We start from the raw sequence: 23,240 nt of genomic DNA on the forward strand, positions 1-23,240 counted from the left end.
GGTGGTAGCAATTACACAGACTGAGTCCATAACTTGAGGATTATCCTCATTGTTGCAAAGAAGAATTACGTCCTGGAAGCACCGCTAGGCACCAAACCCGCTGCAGGTGCAACGCCAGATGTTATGAATGTCTGGCAGAGCAAAGCTGATGACTACTCGATAGTTCAGTGTGCCATGCTTTACGGCTTAGAACCGGGACTTCAACGACGTTTTGAACATCATGGAGCATATGAGATGTTCCCGGAGTTGAAGTTAATATTTCAAGCAAATGCCCAGATTGAGAGATATGAAGTCTCCAATAAGTTCTACAGCTGCAAGATGGAAGAGAATAGTTCTGTCAGTGAGCATATACTCAAAATCTCTGGGTATAACAATCACTTGATTCAACTGGGAGTTAATCTTCCAGATGATAGTGTCATTGACAGAATTCTTCAATCACTACCACCAAGCTACAAGAGCTTCGTGATGAACTATAATATGCAAGGGATGGATAAGACAATTCCCGAGCTCTTCGCAATGCTAAAGGCTGCGGAGGTAGAAATCAAGAAGGGGCATCAAGTGTTGATGGTCAACAAGACCACCAGTTTCAAGAAAAAGGGTAAAGGGAAGAAGGGGAACTTCAAGAAGAACGGCAAGCAAGTTGCTGCTCAAGTGAAGAAGCCCAAGTCTGGACCTAAAACTGAGACTGAGTGCTTCTACTGCAAAGGGACTGGTCATTGGAAGCGGAACTGCCCCAAGTATTTGGCGGATAATAAGGATGGCAAGGTGAACAAAGGTATATGTGATATACATGTTATTGATGTGTACCTTACTAATGCTCGCAGTAGCACCTGGGTCTTTGATATTGGTTCTGTTGCTAATATTTGCAACTCGAAACAGGGGCTACAGATTAAGCAAAGATTGGCTAAGGATGAGGTGACGATGCGCGTGGGAAATGGTTCCAAAGTCGATGTGATCGCGGTCGGCACGCTACCTCTACATCTACCTTCGGGATTAATTTTAGACCTGAGTAATTGTTATTTGGTGCCATCGTTAAGCATGGACATTATATCTGGATCTTGTTTGATGCGAGATGGTTATTCATTTAAATCTGAGAATAATGGCTGTTCTATTTATATGAGTAATATCTTTTATGGTCATGCACCCTTGAAGAGTGGTCTATTTTTGATGAATCTCGATAGTAGTGATACCCATATTCATAATATTGAAGCTAAATGGCGCAGAATTAATAATGATAGTGCAACTTATTTGTGGCACTGCCGTTTAGGTCATATTGGTGTAAAGCGCATGAAGAAACTCCATTCTGATGGACTTAGTGAATCACTTGGTACTTGCGAACCATGCCTCATGGGCAAGATGACTAAAACGTCGTTCTCGAAACTATGGAGCAAGCAACTGATTTGTTGGAAATCATACATACTGATGTGTGTGGTCCAATGAATGTTGAGGCTCGCGGCGGGTATCGTTATTTTCTCACCTTCATAGATGATTTGAGCAGATATGGGTATATCTACTTGATGAAACATAAGTCTGAAACATTTGAAAAAGTTTAAAGAATTTCAGAGTGAAGTGGAAAATCATCATAACAGGAAAATAAAGTTTCTACGATCTGATCATGGAGGAGAATATTTGAGTTACGAGTTTGGTCTTCATTTGAAACAATGCGGAATAGTTTCGCAACTCACACCACTCGGAACACCATAGCATAATGGTGTGTCCGAACATCGTAATCGTACTTTACTAGATATGGTACGATCTATGATGTCTCTTACTGATTTACCGCTATCGTTTTGGGGTTATGCTTTAGAGACGGCTGCATTCACATTAAATAGGGCACCATCTAAATCCGTTGAGACGACGCCTTATGAACCGTGGTTTGGCAAGAAACCAAAGTTGTCGTTTCTTAAAGTTTGGGGCTGCGATGCTTATGTGAAAAAACTCCAACCTGATAAGCTCGAACCCAAATTGGAGAAATGTATATTCATAGGATACCCAAAGGAGACTGTTGGGTAGACCTTCTATCACAAATCTGAAGGCAAGACATTCGTTGCTAAGAACGGATTCTTTCTAGAGAAGGGGTTTCTCTCAAAAGAAGTGAGTGGGAGGAAAGTAGAACTTGATGAGGTAACTGTACCTGCTCCCTTATTGGAAATTAGATCATCACATAAATATGTTCCTGTGACTCCTACACCAATTAGTGAGGAAGCTAATGATGAAGATCATGAAACTTCAGATCAAGTTACTACCGAACCTCGTAGGTGAACCAGAGTAGGATCCGCACCATAGTGGTACGGTAATCCTGTTCTGGAGGTCATGTTACTTGACCATGACGAACCTACAAACTATGAGGAAGCGATGATGAGCCCAGATTCCGCAAAATGGCTTGAGGCCATGAAATCTGAGATGGGATCCATGTATGAGAACAAAGTGTGGACTTTGGTTGACTTGCCCGATGATTGGAAAGCCATCGAGAATAAATGGATCTTCAAGAAGAAGACTGATGCTGACGGTAATATTACTGTCTACAAAGCTCGACTTGTTGCGAAAGGTTTTCGACAAGTTCAAGGAGTTGACTACGATGAGACCTTCTCACCCGTAGCGATGCTTAAGTCCGTCCAAATCATGTTAGCAATTGCAGCATTTTATGATTATGAAATTTGGCAAATGGATGTAAAGACTGCATTCCTGAATGGATTTCTGGAAGAAGAGTTGTATATGATGCAACCTTAAGGTTTTATCGATCCAAAGGGTGCTAACAAAGTGTGCAAACTCCAGCGATCCATCTATGGACTGGTGCAAGCATCTCGGAGTTGGAATAAATGTTTTGATAGTGTGATCAAAGCATATGGTTTTATACAAACTTTTTGAGAAGCCTGTATTTACAAGAAAGTGAGTGGGAGCTCTGTAGCATTTCTAATATTATATGTGGATGACATATCGTTGATTGGAAATGATATAGAATTTCTGGATAGCATAAAAGGATACTTGAATAAGAGTTTTCCAATGAAAGACCTCGGTGAAGCTGCTTATATATTGGGCATCAAGATCTATAGAGATAGATCAAGACTCCTAATTGGACTTTCACAAAGTTCATACCTTGATAAAGTTTTGAAGAAGTTCAAACTGGATCAAGCAAAGAAAGGGTTCTTGCCTGTGTTACAAGGTGTGAAATTGAGTCAGACTCAATGCCCGACCACTGCAGAAGATAGAGAGAAAATGAAAGATGATCCCTATGCTTCAGCCATAGGCTCTATCATGTATGCAATCAGACCTGATGTGTGCCTTGCTATTAGTTTAGTAGGGAGGTACCAAAGTAATCCAGGAGTGGATCACTGGACAGCGGTCAAGAACATCCTGAAATACCTGAAAAGGACCAAGGATATGTTTGTCATTTATGGAGGTGACAAAGAGCTCATTGTAAGTGGTTACGTCGATGCAAGCTTTGACACTGATCTGGGTGACTCTAAGTCACAAACCGAACATGTGTTTTTATTGAACGGTGGAGCTGTCAGTTGGTGCAGTTCTAAGCAAAGCATCATGGCGGGATCTACGTGTGAAGCGGAGTACATAGCTGCTTCGGAAGCAGCAAATGAAGGAGTCTGGATGAATGAGTTCATATCCGATCTAGGTGTCATACCTAGTGCATCAGGTCCAATGAAAATCTTTTGTGAAAATACTGGTACAATTGCCTTGGCAAAGGAATCCAGATTTCACAAAAGAACCAAGCACATCAAGAGACGCTTCAATTCCATCCGCGCTCAAGTCAAGGAGGGATACATAGAGATTTGCAAGATACATACAGATCTGAATGTTGCAAACCCGTTGACTAAGCCTCTCTCACGAGCAAAACATGATCAGCACCAAGACTCCATGGGTGTTGTCATTACTCTGTAAATCTAGATTATTGACTCTTGTGCAAGTGGGAGACTAAAGAAAATATGCCCTAGAGGCAATAATAAAGTTGTTATTTATATTTCCTTATATCATGATAAATGTTTATTATTCATGCTAGAATTGTATTAACCGGAAACTTAGTACATGTGTGAATACATAGACAAACAGAGTGTCACTAGTTTGCCTCTACTTGACTAGCTTGTTGAATCAATGATGGTTATGTTTCCTAACCATAGACATGAGTTGTCATTTGATTAATGGGATCACATCATTAGAGAATGATGTGATTGACTTGACCCATATGTTAGCTTAGCACGATGTTCGTTTAGTTTGTTGCTATTGCTTTCTTCATGACTTATACATGTTCCTATGACTATGAGATTATGCAACTCCCGAGTACTGGAGGAACACTTTATGTGCTACCAAACGTCACAATGTAACTGGGTGATTATAAAGGTGCTCTACAGGTGTCTCCGATGGTGCTTGTTGAGTTGGCATAGATCGAGATTAGGTCCGATTGTCGGAGAGGTATCTCTGGGCCCTCTCGGTAATGCACATCACTATAAGCCTTGCAAGCATTGTGACTAATGAGTTAGTTGAGGGATGATGCATTATGGAACGAGTAAAGAGACTTGCCTGTAATGAGATTGAACTAGGTATTGAGATACCGATGATCGAATCTTGGGCAAGTAACATACCGGTGACAAAGGGAACAACGTATGTTGTTATGCGGTTTGACTGATAAAGATCTTCGTAGAATATGTAGGAGCCAATATGAGCATCCAGGTTCCGCTATTGGTTATTGACCGGAGACGAGTCTCGGTCATGTCTACATAGTTCTTGAACCCGTAGGGTCCGCACGCTTAAAGTTCGATGACGATCGGTAATATGAGTTTATGTGTTTTGATGTACCGAATGTAGTTCGGAGTCCCGGATATGATCACGGACATGACGAGGAGTCTCGAAATGGTCGAGACATAAAGATCGATATATTGGAAGACTATATTTGGACATCGGAATAGTTCCATGTGAAATCGGGATTTTACCGGAGTACTGGGAGGTTACCGGAACCCCCCGGTAAAGGTATGGGCTTTATTGGGCCATAGTGGAGAGAGAGAGAGAGGAGACCAGGGCAGGCCGGGCGCCCCCTCTCCCTCTGGTCCGAATTGGACTAGGAGGGGGCGGCGCCCCCTTTCCTTCCTCCCTCTCTCCCCCTTCCTTCTTTCCTAGTCCAACTAGGAAAGGGAGGTGGAATCCTACTCCCGGTGGGAGTAGGACTCCTCCTGGCGTGCCCTGCTAGGGCCGGCCGGCCTCCCCCCTTGCTCCTTTATATACGGGGGCAGGGGGCACCCCAAGACACACAAGTTGGTCAGTTGATCTTTTAGCCGTGTGCGGTGCCCCCCTCCACCATAATTCACCTCGGTCATATCGTAGCGGTGCTTAGGCGAAGCTCTACATCGGTAGCATCATCATCACCGTCATCACGCCGTCGTGCTGACAAACTATCCCTCGAAGCTCTGCTGGATCAAAGTTTGTGGGACGTCACCGAGCTGAACGTGTGCTGAACTCAGAGGTGCCGTACGTTCGGTACTTGGATCGGTCGGATCGTGAAGATGTACGACTACATCAACCGCGTTCTCATAACGCTTCCGCTTACGGTCTACGAGGGTACGTGGACAACACTCTCCCCTCTCGTTACTATGCATCACCATGATCTTGCGTGTGCATAGGAATTTTTTTGAAATTACTGTGTTCCCCAACAGCGCATAGCTCGGCAGGCTACTTCTTACTGCATCCGGGAAGGTGAGCTATATCGAAAACAACCGAATGATGTTCTCTTGCGATGCGTCTCCAGGGAGTAGGGGAATGAACTGCTAGCTGACACACACGGCGGAGACTGCAGGCATCATTCCTCGACATGCACCTTGGTGGGCAAGGCGTTCCACAGCGGATTCTACTGGCCCACGGCACTCAGCAACGCAACCGAGCTGGTGAAATCCTGCGAGGCTTGCCAGTTCCATGCCAAGCAAATCCACCAACCAGCTCAGGGCCTCCAGACCATCCCACTCTCGTGGCCGTTTACGGTCTGGGGGCTGGATATCATGGGTCCATTTCCTCGAGCACCCGGGGGCTACCGCTACCTCTACATCGCCATCGACAAGTTCACCAAGTGGGCGGAGGTGGAAGCTGTCCGCACCATCCCAGCCGGCTCCGCAGTCAAGTTCATCAAGGGCCTCGTGAGCCGGTTCGGAGTCCCTAATCGCATCATCACCGACAACGGCTCACAGTTCACCAGCAATCTCTTCAAAATATATTGTGCTAATCTTGGAATGCAGATATGCTACGCCTCGGTGGCACACCCCAAAAGCAACGACTAGGCTGAGCGCGCTAACGCGGAGGTCCTGAGGGGCCTCAAGACAAGGACCTTCAAAAAGAAGCTCGAGGCCTGCGGCAGGGGCTGGTACGACGAGCTCCAGTCCATGTTGTGGTCCATCCGCACCACTGCCACCAAGCCAACAGGCGAGACTCCGTTCTTCCTCGTGTACGGAGCCGAAGCGGTTCTCCCTCACGAGGTCAGGCATCGCTCCGCACGGGTCCTGGCGTTTGACGAGGCACGTTAGGACGCCATGCGGGGGATGGACCTCGTGCCAGGGGGAGGAACACCGCCGCCAAGCCTCGCTCCGTGCGGCGAGGTACCAGCAGGCGTTGCGGCGGTATCACTGCCGCAGCGTCCGCTCCAGGACGCTCGAGGTCGGCGATCTCGTCCTGAGGCGTGTGCTCTCCAAGGAAGGGCTGGATAAGCTCTCAGCCATGTGGGAGGGCCCGTTTAGGATCGCCCGTGTCTCCAGGCCTGGCGCTGTGCGCCTGGAGACGCAGGACGGGATCCCTGTGACGCCCTCGATTCAATCGTACACTAATCATACACGCAAATGTGTACGATCAAGATCAAGGACTCACGGGAAGATATCACAACACAACTCTAGACACAAATTAAAATAATACAAGCTTTATATTACAAGCCAGGGGCCTCGAGGGCTCGAATACATAAGCTCTAATACACAAGAGTCAGCGGAAGCAACAATATCTGAGTAAGACATAGGTTAGACAAGTTTGCCTTAAGAAGGCTAGCACAAAATCAACAACGATCGAAAAGGCAAGGCCCCCTGCCTGGGAGCCTCCTAACTACTCCAAGTCGTCAGCGGCCGTCACGTAGTAGTAGGCACCCTCGGGGTAGCACTAGTCATCAATGGTGTCATCTGGCTCCTGGGATCCATCATCTGGTCGCAACAATCGGGTATGGGGGAAAAGAGATAGCAAAGCAACCGTGAGTACTCATCCAATGTACTCGCAAGACCTACATCAGATCTAAACTAAGTATGCATCTGTATCAAAGGAAAGGGTTGTATCTGTGGACTAAACTGCAGAATGCCAGAAGAGAAGGGGAAAGCCTAGCCTATCAAAGACTAGCATCTTCAAGCATCTTGCAGCATATAGAAGAGTACAGATCAACATAATGTAAAGTAGGTAGTGTTATCAACCTCGGCCAGAGATCCTTTCTCGACTCCCTGCGAGAAAGCAATCCCAGAGCCATACTATCCATTTCTCATCACAATCAATTCCTCATCACCATCCATTTCTCATATCCATTCCTCATCTCAAGCATCCAGTTCTAGTTGTATCGATCGGGGTACAACTCCAAGTGTCCGTTACCGTAGGACAGGCTATCGATAGATGTTTTCTTCCCTGCAGGGGTGCACCAACTTACCCACCATGCTCGATTAACTCCGGCCGGACACACTTTCCTGGGTCATGCCTGGCCTCGGCCAAACAATACGCCACAACCCGACCTAGGCTTAATAGAGAGGCCAGCACGCCGGACTAAGCCTATGCCCCCAGGGGTCATGGGCCATCGCCCCGGGAACTCCTGCACGTTGCGTGGGCGGCCGGTGAGCAGACGTACCTACCTCCTTCAACAAGGTAGGAGCTTAAGCAGTCCAACCCGGCGCGCGCCGCTCAGTCGCTGACGTCTATTAAGCTTCGGCTGATGTATACGACGCAGAACGCCCATACAATGCCCACGTGATGGTTAGTGCTTTCAGGCCAGAGGCCCCTCGGATCAAATATCCAAACCATAGTGGATTAGCAGCACGCGGTAACGAGCAGAGACTCACGACCGATGTGACCCCGTAAGTATCTCGCGGGCACCTTCCAAGTCAACCCGACTCCACATCACTCGCTATTAAGCTCGCGCGGGTACCTCTCAGGGCCGACCCGTCTTTAGTAACATGGCTCAGTGCAAAGTCATAGTAACCATAGTAACTGTGTCTAACACCAAGGGGAAAACCCGAGGAATCACCCCCGGTGAATTCCACTCGATGTTATCATCAAGGTGAACGTAAGAGGATCCACCCTCGAGGTTCACATTTGATGACTTGCACGACAGAGCCATAACGGAAGTGGTTAAGGAGGAAATCACCCTCGATGACCTCGACCGTATAGCTACACTACAGAGATCTCATCAGGAGTGATGTAAGAGGTTCCACCCTCGGCACTCGATAGTAACTCTGCAGAGTCGTACAACTAGGGGGGTGATGTGCGGTGTCGGGGCCTGGACATCGATCACGTGATCTAGTCATCGAACATAAAGCGAGGCAACTGGGACAAGGTGGGGTCACTGATGGATCTCTAACCAACCTATACTAAGAAGTTTAGGATAAGCAGGTAAGGTATGAAAGCAGGTAACAACAACAGGCTATGCATCAGAGTAGGATCATACAGAAAGCAGTAGCAGTTCTAATGCAAGCATGAGAGGGAAGAAATGGGCGATATCGGAATGCTCAAGGGGGGTTTGCTTGCCTGGTTGCTCATACAAGAAGGAGGGGTCGTCGGTGACGTAGTCGATCACAGCGGCATCATCGGACTCGGGGTCTACCGAGAGAAGAGGGGGAAGAAACAGTAAATACAGAGAAAACAATGCATCACAAGGCATAACATGATGACGGGCAAAGCTAGGGTTACCCTAACGTAGTACTACACGTTGCAGACTGAGGGGATAAACATCCGAGGATGAATTCCCGGCGTTAGGCGAATTCTGGACAGATGAAAGAGAGGGGACGGGTCCATGTTCAGCATGCTAGGGGCATGTGACAGGTGAAAGGACCGCACATTTGGATTCGTTGGATTTTTCTGAGCAACTTTCATATAGAAAACATTTTCATCCGAGCTACGGTTTAATTTCTACGAATTCCTAAAGATTTAAACAATATCCTTGAATTATTTAAAGTAACAGAAAGGGAAATATGACATCAGCATGATGCAATGTTGACGTCAGCAGGTCAACAGGTCGGCTGACCAGTCAAACCAGACAGGTGGTGCCCACATGTCAGCCACTGTAATTAACAGAGTTTATATTAAACTAAACTAAGGTTAAATAGCTACTGGGCCCCACATGCCAGTCTCTAATTAGTAACTAATTTGGTTTTAGATATTTAAAACATTTTAACTAATTCAAATAGGCGGTGGGGCCCGCATGTCAGTGGCACTGGCTGCCTGGTCAGCAGTTGACTGGGTCAACCCAGTCAACTAGGACCCACTGGCAGTGGCACTGGGGTGGCCCCAGGCCAACTACGTAGGCGGCGGCCGGCGTTTCACCGCCGGCGACGTCAGAACGCGGCGGGGGCACCCGGGCCTCGTCAGAAACGTGCTAGGGGCGGCCGTTTCGCATGCGGTTGGCATCGTTCGAACACGCGCACGACGGCGCGTCGACTAGGGGGCGGTGGCGTCGCCGGAGTTGGCTGGAGCGGCGCCGACGAGCAGCGAGGGCGGCGGTCGCACTCGGGCGACGACGAGGATGGTGCTACGGGACACCGTTTTTAGCACGGCCGGGCTCGTTCGAACGAGAAGACGACGGCGAGGCGATCTGGGGTGGTCGCAGAGGCTGCGGTGGTCGGGAACGTCGACGGCGAGCGGCGAGGCGGACGCCGGACTTCGGTCGTCGTCGGGAACGGGGCTGGGGTGCGTTTGCGGGCAACTGTAGGATCGAAAGTATGTCTAGAGGGGGGGTGATTAGACTACTTGACCAAATAAAAACTTAACCTTTTCCCAATTTTAGTTCTTGGCAGATTTAGCTATTTTAGGACAAGTCAAGCAATCATCACACAATTCAAGCAAGCATGCAAAGAGTATATTGGCAGCGGAAAGTAAAGCATGCAACTTGCAAGAATATAAAGGGAAGGGTTTGGAGAATTCAAACGCTATTGGAGACACGGATGTTTTTCCCGTGGTTCGGATAGGTGGTGCTATCCTACATCCACGTTGATGGAGACTTCAACCCACGAAGGGTAACGGTTGCGCGAGTCCACACAGGGCTCCACCCAAGGGCAACGGTTGCGCGAGTCCACGAAGGGCTCCACCCACAAAGGGTCCACGAAGAAGCAACCACCCACAAAGGGTCCACAAATAAGCAACCTTGTCTATCCCACCATGGCCATCGCCCACGAAGGACTTGCCTCACTAGCAGTAGATCTTCACGAAGTAGCCGATCTCCTTGCCCTTACAAACTCCTTGGTTCAACTCCACAATCTTGATGGAGGCTCCCAAGTGACACCTAGCCAATCTAGGAGACACCACTCTCCAAGAAGTAACAAATGGTGTGTAGGTAATGAACTCCTTGCTCTTGTGCTTCAAATGATAGTCTCCCCAACACTCAACTCTCTCTCATAGGATTTGGATTTGGTGGAAAGAAGATTTGAGTGGAAAGCAACTTGGGAAGGCTAGAGATCAAGATTCATATGGTAGGAATGGAATGTCTTGGTCTCAACACATGAGTAGGTGGTTCTCTCTCAGAACATATGAGTTGGAATGATGTGTGTGTTCTGATGGCTCTCTCACTGAATGAGAAAGAGGTGGAGGGGTATATATAGCCTCCACACAAAATCCAACCGTTACACAGTTTTCCAATCTCGGTGGGACCGAATCAATAAACTCGGTCTGACCGAAATAGTAAACCTAGTGACTGTTAGGAATTTCGGTGGGACTGACATGCAACTCGGTAGGACCGATTCGGTTAGGGTTTGGGCATAACGTAATCTCGGTGAGACCGATTACACAAACTCGGTGAGACCGAATTTGGTAATTAGCTAACCAGAGAGTTGGTCAGGCAAACTCGGTGGGACCGATTTGCTCTTTCGGTGAGACCGAGTGGAACTCGGTGAGACCGAGTGGAACTCGGTGAGACCGAAAAGTTACAAAGGGGAAACACTGAGTTTACATTGCAATCTCGGTGGGACCGATTCGCTCTTTCGGTGGGACCGAAAAGTTACGAAAGGGAAACAGAGAGTTTGCAACCCCATCTCGGTGGGACCGAGATCCTTATCGGTAGAACCGAATTGCTAGGGTTTGGCAGTGGCTAATGACAAGTGAAACTCGGTGGCGCCGGATAGGAAGAATCGGTAGGACCGAGTTTGGCTTAGAGTTTTGGTCATATGTGGATATGGGAAAGTAGTTGAGGGTTTTGGAGCATATCACTAAGCACATGAAGCAAGAGGCTCATTAAGCAACACCTCATCCCTCCTTAATAGTATTGGCTTTTCCTATGGACTCAATGTGATCTTGGATCACTAAAATATAAAATGAAGAGTCTTGAGCTTTTGAGCTTGAGCCAATCCATTGTCCTTAGCATTTTGAGGGTTCCACTTTCACATCCATGCCATGCCAATCATTGAGCTTTCCTGAAATAATTATCTTGGAATAGCATTAGCTCAATGAGCTATATGTTGTTATGAATTACCAAAACCACCTAGGGATAGTTGCACTTTCAATCTCCCCCTTTTTGGTAATTGATGACAACATATAGATCAAAGCTTCGACAAAAGATAATAAGCATGAAATATATCGTCGCTTTGAGAAGTATGTGATAAGTAAGAGCTCCCCCTAAATTTGTGCATATTTAAAATTTGCTTTGGACTGCAAATGCACAAAGAGTTAGAGTCATGGGTTACTCTTCCATGTCACATACATCTTGGTGGAGCGCTCAAAATGATAAGATTGAAATGCATGCACTCATCACCAAGAATAGTGAATGATCACAAACGATAGATAGAATGATAATATTTAAGCAAGCATCAAGCAAACATTAAGTGTAGCTTATGATCAAACACATGATCATCGATGTCTCATAGGCATAAGGACGTAGTATCTCACACACAAGCAAACAAAGTTCGAAAAACCACCAAATAAAGCAAGAGAGAAAAGCAACACTCTCTCTCTCTCTCGAAGCCTATGATCTATACATCTTCTCCCCCTTTGGCAACAAGTTACCAAAAAGTTCCTAGAAAATGCATAGCACTAGATCGACGCTCAGGCTTGATCTTCAGGTGGTGGTGGAGTCCGGATCACTCCAAGGACGAAGCCTTCGGTAGACGTGGTCGGAGTGGAAGCTGAAGTGGATGCTAGAGCTGGTGGAACTGAGGTTGTGGCTGGTGCAGACGTTGTAGCTCTGGTGTCAGCAACTGGCAGTGCAGACGACCTCGGACCTCGTGGCACCCTCGCAAACGCATGAGTCGTGGTCCTGCCTCTCCTCTCATTCATGTCCTCCTGGAGCTGCTCCACTGCAGACTAAACTTCTGTTACCTTGATGTCCAAGTCATAGAACCTCTGTTCCATGATCCTCTCTAAACTCGCCTGGTTCTGAGTCAGGGTGGCTATACTCTGCTCAATCTGCAGGGTGGACGCAATCAAGTAACTGAGCTGCTCTTGTTTGGTCTTCAAGAAAAGTCAGATGCCTCCGCTTGAGTAGGCATCCTGGCAGCTTTCTCCTTCTTCGCCTTCTCCTTCTGAGCTTGTGCATGGGCAGATGATGGTTCATTCTCTGTCATCACAACTTCATTGTTCTCAAAATCTGGACGGATGGGCAGGTGTTCCTTATCCAACAAATATACGCCCGTGCCCATCTTGGAGTTGATGAGCTCCTGAATCTGAGGGGCATATCCACAACTCCTCTTCTGATCTGCCGCAGTCCTTTTGATTGTTTCCACTATAAGGCTCATGACTTTGAATTTTTGAGGCACGTCAAAAACATGAAGAAAATTGATCGCGTGACCTCTGATCATCTTGTGATCTCCAGACTTGGGCAGAAGGGTGTGCCTAAGGATCCAGTTGATCGTAGGCAATCCTAAGAGCAGATAATGCACTGAGCCAAACTTGAACGTGCCAAGTGCTTCATTCGGAATCTCCTTGTACATGTTGGACATGGAGTTGTGGTCCATCTTTTTCTTGGCATAAATGTCCAAGTCATCTGCTTGCTCCTCTGGGGCATTGATCAGCTTCGCCCATTCCTCAACAGTAGAGTGGTACCTCGTACCCTCAGACATCCATGTAATCCTCCCATCTGGATAAAAATGAGCTGTGGAGTAGAACTGCATGATGAGTTCCTCGTTCCACTTTATGAGCTTTTGCCCAACAAAGTCCTCTACTCCACACGGCTTGAAGCTGTCCTGAACTCCTGGGTAGTACTCTTCATTGTCCTTGATATAGGTCCAGTCGACCCATCTCATGTCACATACGATTGGCTTCTTGTCAAGTAGCACTGTCTCATAGAAATCCTGTTGCTCCTTTGTATGAAACCTGTAGTCCACTGCAGTCCTTCTCCTAGAAGCATATGGATCTACTTCTCTCCATTTCCTGAGCCCTGAGTCTCTCCTTAGCTTCATATCCTTAGCCACAGGATGAGCATCGTTGTGGTCTGGGATCTTGGGCTTGAGCTTCCGAAGGACACTCTCTTCCTCTTCCTCTGCAACAGTCTCAGGCACTGGGGCCTTGTTCTTCTCAGTGGCTGGGATGCTTCTTGTGTTTCTCTTTGGTGCACTCTTAGGCTTAGATGCAGCCTTAGGTGCTTCCTTGGGCTTGGATGCAGCTCCCCCTGACCTTATGGCATCTCCCATAAGTTTGGCTGCCTTGGGTGCTGGTGCAGCTGCCTCTTCTTCCTCCTCCTCTTCTACCATGATGGAGGCCTTCCCAAGCACTCTAGCCACAGTCTTCTTCACTCTCTCTTTCCTTTTCTTGCCCTCAGCTGCAACAGGCTCAATGGGAGCAGGGTTCTCAGTTGAGGCTCTAGCCTTTGACATGGGTTGCCTGCCTGCTGGCCTTTTGATTTTCAGGCCTGGCTTTGAGCCTTGAGTTGCCTCAACTCTCTTGGAAGTGGCCTCTTCCTCTACCACATAGTCCTCATCTTCAGAATCTGAGGTTTTTTTCTTCCTTTGTCTCGTGGCAGCTTTAGGCAGGTTGCTGGGTGTGCTCCTGCTGCCATCATCTGAGGAACTTGAGGGGCTAGTGCCCTCACTCAACTGCACTTGCTGCTCTGACAAGTTTTGGCTGTCACTCTGGTCTGACATGTTGCAAACTGACTGCTGACCCTGTGAATTGATTATAGAGGAGATAGAGTGGATGAGCATCACAAAATGCAGAGATTTTTGCAAAAAGAATGATTCAAAAACTTAGTTTTAGTTTCCCATTGAAATCATCTCGGATCTACCGATTTTCAAACTCGGTGATACCGAAGCAGTTTTGGAACCTAAACTAGTGAACTCGGTAGGACCGAGTCACAGTTCGGTGGCACCGAGACTGCTAGGGTTTCACTGAGTTCAAAAATCGGTCACACCGATAAGTAATTCTCCGTCAGACCGAGTCTCACTTGTGCAATGGCATAAGCCAAATCGGTGGGACCGAGTTTTTCAACTCGGTGGGTCCGAGATGGTTTCGGCGGAAACCTAAACCTAGAATTTTCGAATCAAACCTAATCTATGAGCGTTTTGACTGGATAGAAGTTTATCAAACGTGGCCAGAAACAATGTGATCACAATGTGCTAGGAATCAGATTGAGGAATAGCACAAAGATCAAGTCCATACCCTAGTTCGGCAAGGACTTGCTACGGCGGCAACGGCGGGGCAGAAATCCCGTTGACGGCGACGGAGACCAGCGACTGGAGGCTGCTGGCGGCGAGAAGACGATCCGGAGACCTCGGGGGCAGAGCAGGCTATCGCGCGGGCGAGGGGTTCGGAGAAATTTCCAAATTTTGCTCGTGACTATATATAGCCCGACCCTGTCGGTGTGACCGAGTTGAACAACTCGGTGGCACCGAGATTCATAACTGCATGCAGTTACTGAAACTCGGTGAGACCGAAAGGTTCAAATCGGTTGCACCGAGATGGAAAACCTAGATCAACTAAATGATCTCGGTAGGACCGAAAGTGGAGTATCGGTTAGACCAGAATCATAAAGAGGTTTTGGAAGTTTAAGTCTATGACGAATCGGGGACTCCGAGCGCTCCTCACACAGAGTGGTTCGAATCTGACTTGATCAAATTTTGTGATGCAGCATGAATAGAGTTTGAGACGAGAAAAGCATAGATAGCTAGAGGAGGTTCTTAGGCATTCTTGTCCATCCACTTGGCAAAAAGAAATAAAAGCGAACAATCAAAGCAACAAGTGGATGTCCTCGAATGAGTAAAATATGCAATCAGCATGCTCACACAATAAGATGGCAAATGAAATATGTGGCAAGGCATGCACAACCAATTCTAGCATCTATCAAGCAATTTGCGATGACTAGGTCATCTATATATGAGTATATTGACTTAGGAGTCAAGTGAGAACACTTGATCGTAGGTCATACTCATCGTTTAAGCTCAAGTGGGGTTACCACTTTTACATAAAGCATTGTTTTGTTCACATCTTTAGAGTTGCTTTAGCTCAAGTCTTAGAGTAAAGCTCCCCCTAGATGTGATATCCCCCCTAAGAGGGATGAACTAACCTTGGGTTTTGTCGATGATGACTTCATGTAGATATTGAAGATGTGTATGCTCAATGTTGATGTAGATCTCTTGGAGCTATCCATTTGAGTGAATTGCACTTTCAATACCTACATGGGTTAGTCCCACAAGGAACAAACAAGGATATCCATAGACATAGAGTGATGCACACAAAAGATGATGTCCATGAAAACTTTTAGGTTACCTTGTCCCTTGTCTTACCAACAAGAGGGTTTGTGACTCCTTGAACTAGTGCAAGATGTGGAAGTTGATTGCACTTGTTCTTGCCAAAATGATAAGAGTGAAGTATGTTGGCGGAGTCACCCTCAAGAACTCTCTAGTTCTTCTTCTTTTGGATCCACATCATCTTGATGGGAATCCTTGGAGTTGTAGTCGTACTTGATGAAGTGGAACTTGAAGAAGTCTTGGGAATCCACTTGACTAAGGTCTTAGGAGCTTCTTCAAATGCATCAATTTCCTCTTGAAGCTTGTCCTTGCCTTTTTGCTCGTAGTCTTGTGGTGGAAGATCATCTTGAGCTTGTGTCCCCTTGAAAGAAGTATACTTCTCTTGTTGAGGGACAAACTTTGTCTTGGGGTATTGATCTTCTTCCCATTCAACTCCATTGGCATTGAACTTTCGTTCAAAACCAACACCTTGATTCTTCTGGTGCATTCCTTGCTTGCGCACAATTTCCTCGAATTGCTTACTCCCGGCAAGGCTTTTGTACACTCCTTTCTCTATAATTCCCTTCAATAAGCTATTTTCTTGCTCAAGTGTAACTTGGCTAAGAGAATCATTAGTGGAATCAAGAGAACTACTAGAAGCAACAATATTGAATTTAGCATGATCATTGTTACAACTAGAGGAAGAATCTTTCTTGTTAGACTTGACTTGAGGCATGTAAGTGGATAAGAGTAAACGCTTGGAAATGTAAGAAGAACTTTTCTTGCGGAGATCATCATTGATTGCCTTTAAGAACTCATGCTCTTTCTCAAGATTGAGCTTTTCAAAGCGTAGTTTCTCATGAGCTCTTAAAAGTTCTCGATGATCTTCGAAGATAGTGTCATGAGCCAACTTAAGAGTTTTTAGTTCTTTAGTTAGAGCCTCAATCTTCTCCTTATCATTGTCACTCGTTTTATCTTGATTAGCATGATTAATTGGTCTTTCATCATAGTATTCATCACTAGAGTTGTCACCAAGCAAATCATCACCTAACAAGTCATCTTCATCACTATTGAAATCAACATACTCGGGGTGTGTTACCTTAGGACCTTTGGCCATGAAGCATCTCCCAATTCCTTCATTTGGTGAGTCAAATATGTCGTATGACTTGGTTGACACAAGTGCTAGACCGGCAACACCTTCATATTGAGTATCTTCGGAGTCGGAGTGATAACTTCTCTCGGAGTGGCTGTCAGAGTCGGAGCCGGATACCCATTCACCAACATGAGCTTGATGTCTTCGTCTTGTGTAGCTCCTTGATGATTTTTCCTTCCTTTCCGAATCCTTGCTTCTCCGTGAGTATCTTCGTTCATAACGATCATCTCTACTCCTTCTCTCTCTTGGTGGTGATCCTTTGCTTCTTCTTTTTGAAGAATCTTCTCTTCTCTTGTAGGGAGCCGTACACTCATTGGAGTAGTGTCCGGGTCTTCCACAATTGTAACAGTTTCGCTCTCGACTAGAAGATCTTTTGTCATTGTAGGACCTTGACTTGGAGCTTCTATCTTTGCTTCTACTCTTGTAGAACTTGTTGAAGTTCTTCACCATTAAGCTCAATTCTTCATTGAAGTCTTGTTTCTCACTTGATGATGTAGGGGCTTCACATGAGGCTTTATAGGCACCACTTGATTTGTTGTGAAGTTCCTCTTTATCTTTAAGTGACATCTCATGAGCAACAATTCTTCCAATCACCTCCGTTGGCTTGAGATCTTTGTAATTGGGCATCATTTGGATCAATGTGCACACGGTATCATATTTTCCATCCAAGGCTCTTAGGATCTTCTTGATGATGAATCTATCGGTCATCTCTTCACTTCCTAAGCCGGCAATCTCATTTGTGATGAGAGCAAGCCTAGAGTACATTTCAGCGACACCTTCACCATCCTTCATCTTGAACTTGTCAAGTTGGCTTTGAAGCACATCCAACTTGGATTCCTTGACGGAGTCGGTACCTTTGTGCATATCAATCAAAGTGTCCCAAATTTCCTTTGCATTCTCAAGGCGGCTGATTTTGTTGAATTCTTCGGGGCATAATCCGTTGAAAAGAATATCACAAGCTTGAGCATTGTATTGCAACATCTTCAACTCATCCGCGGTAGCTTCACGGTTTGGTTCTCTCCCATCAAAGAAGTCACCTTGCAAACCAACACACACAATAGCCCAAACAGCGGGGTTATGTCCAAGAATATGCATTTTCATTTTATGCTTCCAACTAGAAAAATTAGTACCATCAAAGTAAGGACCTCTACGGTGATAATTTCCCTTGCTAGACGCCATACTCTCCTAGGTTGTGAAACCAAGGCTATGACCACCAAAAGCTATGGAGATCAAGCAAATGGAGAGCAAAGCTCTGATACCACTTGTAGGATCGAAAGTATGTCTAGAGGGGGGGGGGGTGATTAGACTACTTGACCAAATAAAAACTTAACCTTTTCCCAATTTTAGTTCTTGGCAGATTTTAGCTATTTTAGGACAAGTCAAGCAATCATCACACAATTCAAGCAAGCATGCAAAGAGTATATTGGCAGCGGAAAGTAAAGCATGCAACTTGCAAGAATATAAAGGGAAGGGTTTGGAGAATTCAAACGCTATTGGAGACACGGATGTTTTTCCCGTGGTTCGGATAGGTGGTGCTATCCTACATCCACGTTGATGGAGACTTCAACCCACGAAGGGTAACGGTTGCACGAGTCCACACAGGGCTCCACCCAAGGGCAACGGTTGCGCGAGTCCACGAAGGGCTCCACCCACGAAGGGTCCATGAAGAAGCAACCACCCACAAAGGGTCCATGAGGAAGCAACCTTGTCTATCCCACCATGGCCATCGCCCACGAAGGACTTGCCTCACTAGCAGTAGATCTTCACGAAGTAGGCGATCTCCTTGCCCTTACAAACTCCTTGGTTCAACTCCACAATCTTGACGGAGGCTCCCAAGTGACACCTAGCCAATCTAGGAGACACCACTCTCCAAGAAGTAACAAATGGTGTGTAGGTAATGAACTCCTTGCTCTTGTGCTTCAAATGATAGTCTCCCCAACACTCAACTCTCTCTCATAGGATTTGGATTTGGTGGAAAGAAGATTTGAGTGGAAAGCAACTTGGGAAGGCTAGAGATCAAGATTCATATGGTAGGAATGGAATGTCTTGGTCTCAACACATGAGTAGGTGGTTCTCTCTCAGAACATATGAGTTGGAATGATGTGTGTGTTCTGATGGCTCTCTCACTGAATGAGAAAGAGGTGGAGGGGTATATATAGCCTCCACACAAAATCCAACCGTTACACAGTTTTCCAATCTCGGTGGGACCGAATCAATAAACTCGGTCTGACCGAAATAGTAAACCTAGTGACTGTTAGGAATTTCGGTGGGACTGACATGCAACTCGGTAGGACCGATTCGGTTAGGGTTTGGGCATAACGTAATCTCGGTGAGACCGATTACACAAACTCGGTGAGACCGAATTTGGTAATTAGCTAACCAGAGAGTTGGTCAGGCAAACTCGGTGGGACCGATTTGCTCTTTCGGTGAGACCGAGTGGAACTCGGTGAGACCGAAAAGTTACAAAGGGGAAACACTGAGTTTACATTGCAATCTCGGTGGGACCGATTCGCTCTTTCGGTGGGATCGAAAAGTTACAAAGGGAAACAGAGAGTTTGCAACCCCATCTCGGTGGGACCGAGATCCTTATCGGTAGAACCGAATTGCTAGGGTTTGGCAGTGGCTAATGACAAGTGAAACTCGGTGGCGCCGGATAGGAAGAATCGGTAGGACCGAGTTTGTCTTAGAGTTTTGGTCATATGTGGATATGGGAAAGTAGTTGAGGGTTTTGGAGCATATCACTAAGCACATGAAGCAAGAGGCTCATTAAGCAACACCTCATCCCTCCTTAATAGTATTGGCTTTTCCTATGGACTCAATGTGATCTTGGATCACTAAAATATAAAATGAAGAGTCTTGAGCTTTTGAGCTTGAGCGAATCCATTGTCCTTAGCATTTTGAGGGTTCCACTTTCACATCCATGCCATGCCAATCATTGAGCTTTCCTGAAATAATTATCTTGGAATAGCATTAGCTCAATGAGCTATATGTTGTTATGAATTACCAAAACCACCTAGGGATAGTTGCACTTTCAACAACCCAAGCGGCTAGATGAGGCCTACGCGGTGCGGTGAGCGTGATGGTGGCACGCACGGGACCCTTGGGTCGCCGTGGCTACGCCGACGACGAGCTCGCGCGGAGCTGCGTTCAGGCACGACGAGGAGGAGGAGCTACAACGCCGGAAACGCGCGGGGAAGAGAGGGGAAAGAGGCACGTGCTCACGTTGGCCCTGTAGGTGTGCTCAGGTGGGCTCGGGGAAGATCGATGGTGATGAATCGGCGACGAAGGCGAAGACGGCCGTAGGGGAAGAAGAGGTTGCCGGGATCGCTGCAGTGGCTCCCGGCTCGCGCTCACGGACGTGGACGGGGTAGACGATGACAGAGACGATGGGCACGACGGCAAGGTGAACGGGGCTTGGTGGCCGCGAGGCCGGGCGAGGCACGGAGGCGGGCGCTCTCGGGCAGAGGGGGAGAGGAGCGAGCGAGCGAGAGGAGAGGGGAGCTGGGTGGGAGAGGGAGAGGCAGAGAGAGAGGGAGCAAGTGGGAGAGATGGATGGAGGCCGAGGCGTCGGGGCGGCCTTGTCCTCTCCCGCGTCATCGACGAGGTGGTGCGGCGCCGACCATGGGCGGGAGCGCCCTGTAGCGGTCGAGTCTGAGGAACAGGAAGGAGGGGGAGGCAACCGGTGCAGGGAGTTGGGCCGTGGGGGGTTAGGTGGGGTGGCTCTGGTGGAGGGGTGGGCCGAGGCCCTGGGGAATTAGTGGGGGAGGGGGCCTTTCTCCTTCCTCTCCCTTTTCTCCTTTTCTTTTTCTCTCTTTTTAAGCTTTTCTGCTTTAGCTATTTTAGGCCACATATGCATTTTGCAAAAATGTTGGTTCAGCGCCAATATTACCAGGAGAATATTTTACACATGATGAACATTTTAGTTTTCATGTTTGAGCATTTTTGAAATTCACACACAATTTGAGATTGAATTCAACTAGAGTTTGAAATGGAATATTGATTAAAGTGGCTAAGCACTGTTATAGCAAAATTATTAGCTTGATCTCTGGGATTACTATAGCATCATTACACCGGGGTGTTACAATCCCCATCCAGAACGCCTGGAACATCCAGCACCTCCGAAAGTTCTACCCATGAAGCAAGGCCCAGTACCTGTGAAGGTCTCCGCCCGTGACACTCTCACGTAATAATGAGTGGGGCTGTACACGCCCCGGAGTCTCCGGAGTGCCGCCCTCGGGCCTCGGGGGTTCCCTCCCACGTCCTAGTGGCAACACTTAGCTCCACGGTGGTGAGAAGACTAGACTAGGTGCCGGACGTGGCTGTTCATTTGCTTTTTGTAGTTGGCTTGCAACTTTTTAATGGAATTTGAAGTTTTGGCGTTTCTTGATTGCTCGGTTGAGTCCTTTGTTTTCTCTACTTCTTCGCTCGGTTCTTTGTTTCGCGTCAGGGAGGACGGCAGTTGCCCGACGCCCTCCCTCGTGTGCCTCGCGTGGGGGCTGGGTAGGTGTGTGTGTGCGCTGGACTAGCCTAAGCCACGACCACACCTCGCCATAGCCCTGTCGCTCCAGAGCTTCGGCTCCCCTGACCTTCACAAGGCACCCTCGACTGAGCTCGCGATTGGCGCACCCCTCTAGGTCCGTGTCCCACGGGTACCGCGATGTGGTGCGCTAGGCCATGATTAGCCCATGCCTGAGGCCTCGCGCAGGGAAGGATAAGGCACCCGAAGGACGTCCTAACAAATTTTGCAGCTTTGTGACGCCTCCTGAGGTCAACGGTACCCGAGCCAGCAGCAAGGAGGGCTCACCAGGGACTGGAGGGCTGATACGTCTCCAACGTATCTACAATTTTTGATTGCTCCATGCTATATTATTTACTGTTTTAGACATTATTGGGCTTTATTATCCACTTTTATATTATTTTTGGGACTAACCTATTAACCGGAGGCCCAGCCCAGAATTGTTGTTTTTTTGCATGTTTTAGGGTTTCGAAAAAAGGAATATCAAACGGAGCCCAAACGGAATGAAACCTTCGGAAACGTGATTTTCTCATCAGATAAGATCCAGGAGACTTGGACCCTCCGTCAAGAAAGCCACGAGGTGGTCACGAGGGTGGAGGGCGCCCCCCCAGGGCGCGCCCCCTGCCTTGTGGGCCCCTCGAAGCTCCACCGACGTACTTCTTCCTCCCATATATATCCACGTATCCCCAAACGATCAGAACAGGAGCCAACAACCTAATTCCACCGCCGCAACTTCCTGTATCCACAAGATCCCATCTTGGGGCCTGTTCCGGAGCTCCGCCGGAGGGGGCATCAATCACGGAGGGCTTCTACATCATCATCCAAGCCCCTCCGATGAAGTGTGAGTAGTTTATTTCAGACCTACGGGTCCATAGCTAGTATCTAGATGGCTTCCTCTCTCTTTTTGGATCTCAATACAATGTTCTCCCCCTCTCTTGTGGAGATCTATTCGATGTAATCTTCCTTTTGCGGTGTGTTTGTTGAGACCGATGAATTGTGGGTTTATGATCCAGTCTATCTATGAATAATATTTGAATCTTCTCTGAATTCTTTTATGTATGATTGGTTATCTTTGCAAGTCTCTTTGAATTATCAGTTTGGTTTGGCCTACTAGATTGATTGTTCTTGCCATGGGAGAAGTGCTTAGCTTTGGGTTCAATCTTGCGGTGTCCTTTCCCCATGACAGAAGGGGCAGCAAGGCACGTATTGTATTGTTGCCATCGAGGATAACAAGATGGGGTTTTATCATATTGCATGAAACTATCCCTCTACATCATGTCATCTTGCTTAAGGCATTACTCTATTTTTAACTTAATACTCCAGATGCATGCTGGATAGCGGTTGATGAGTGGAGTAATAGTAGTAGATGCAGAATCGTTTCGGTCCACTTGTCTCGGACGTGATGCCTATATACATGATCATACCTAGATATTCTCATAACTATGCTCAATTTTGTCAATTGCTCAACAGTAATTTGTTCACCCACTGTAGAATACTTATGCTCTTGAGAGAACCCACTAGTGAAACCTATGGCCTGCGGGTCTCTTTCTCATCATATTAATCTCCATTAATTTATTATTGCTTTGCTTTTACTTTGCTTTTACTTTTCACTTTGCATCTCTATACCAAAAATACCAAAAATATTATTTATCATCTCTATCAGAGCTCACTTTCGTAAGTGACCGTGAAGGGATTGACAACCCCT

Source organism: Triticum urartu, chromosome 4A, assembly GCF_056163025.1.
Source record: "Triticum urartu cultivar PI428250 chromosome 4A, HENAU_Tu73, whole genome shotgun sequence".
NCBI classification, from domain to species: Eukaryota; Viridiplantae; Streptophyta; class Magnoliopsida; order Poales; family Poaceae; genus Triticum; species Triticum urartu.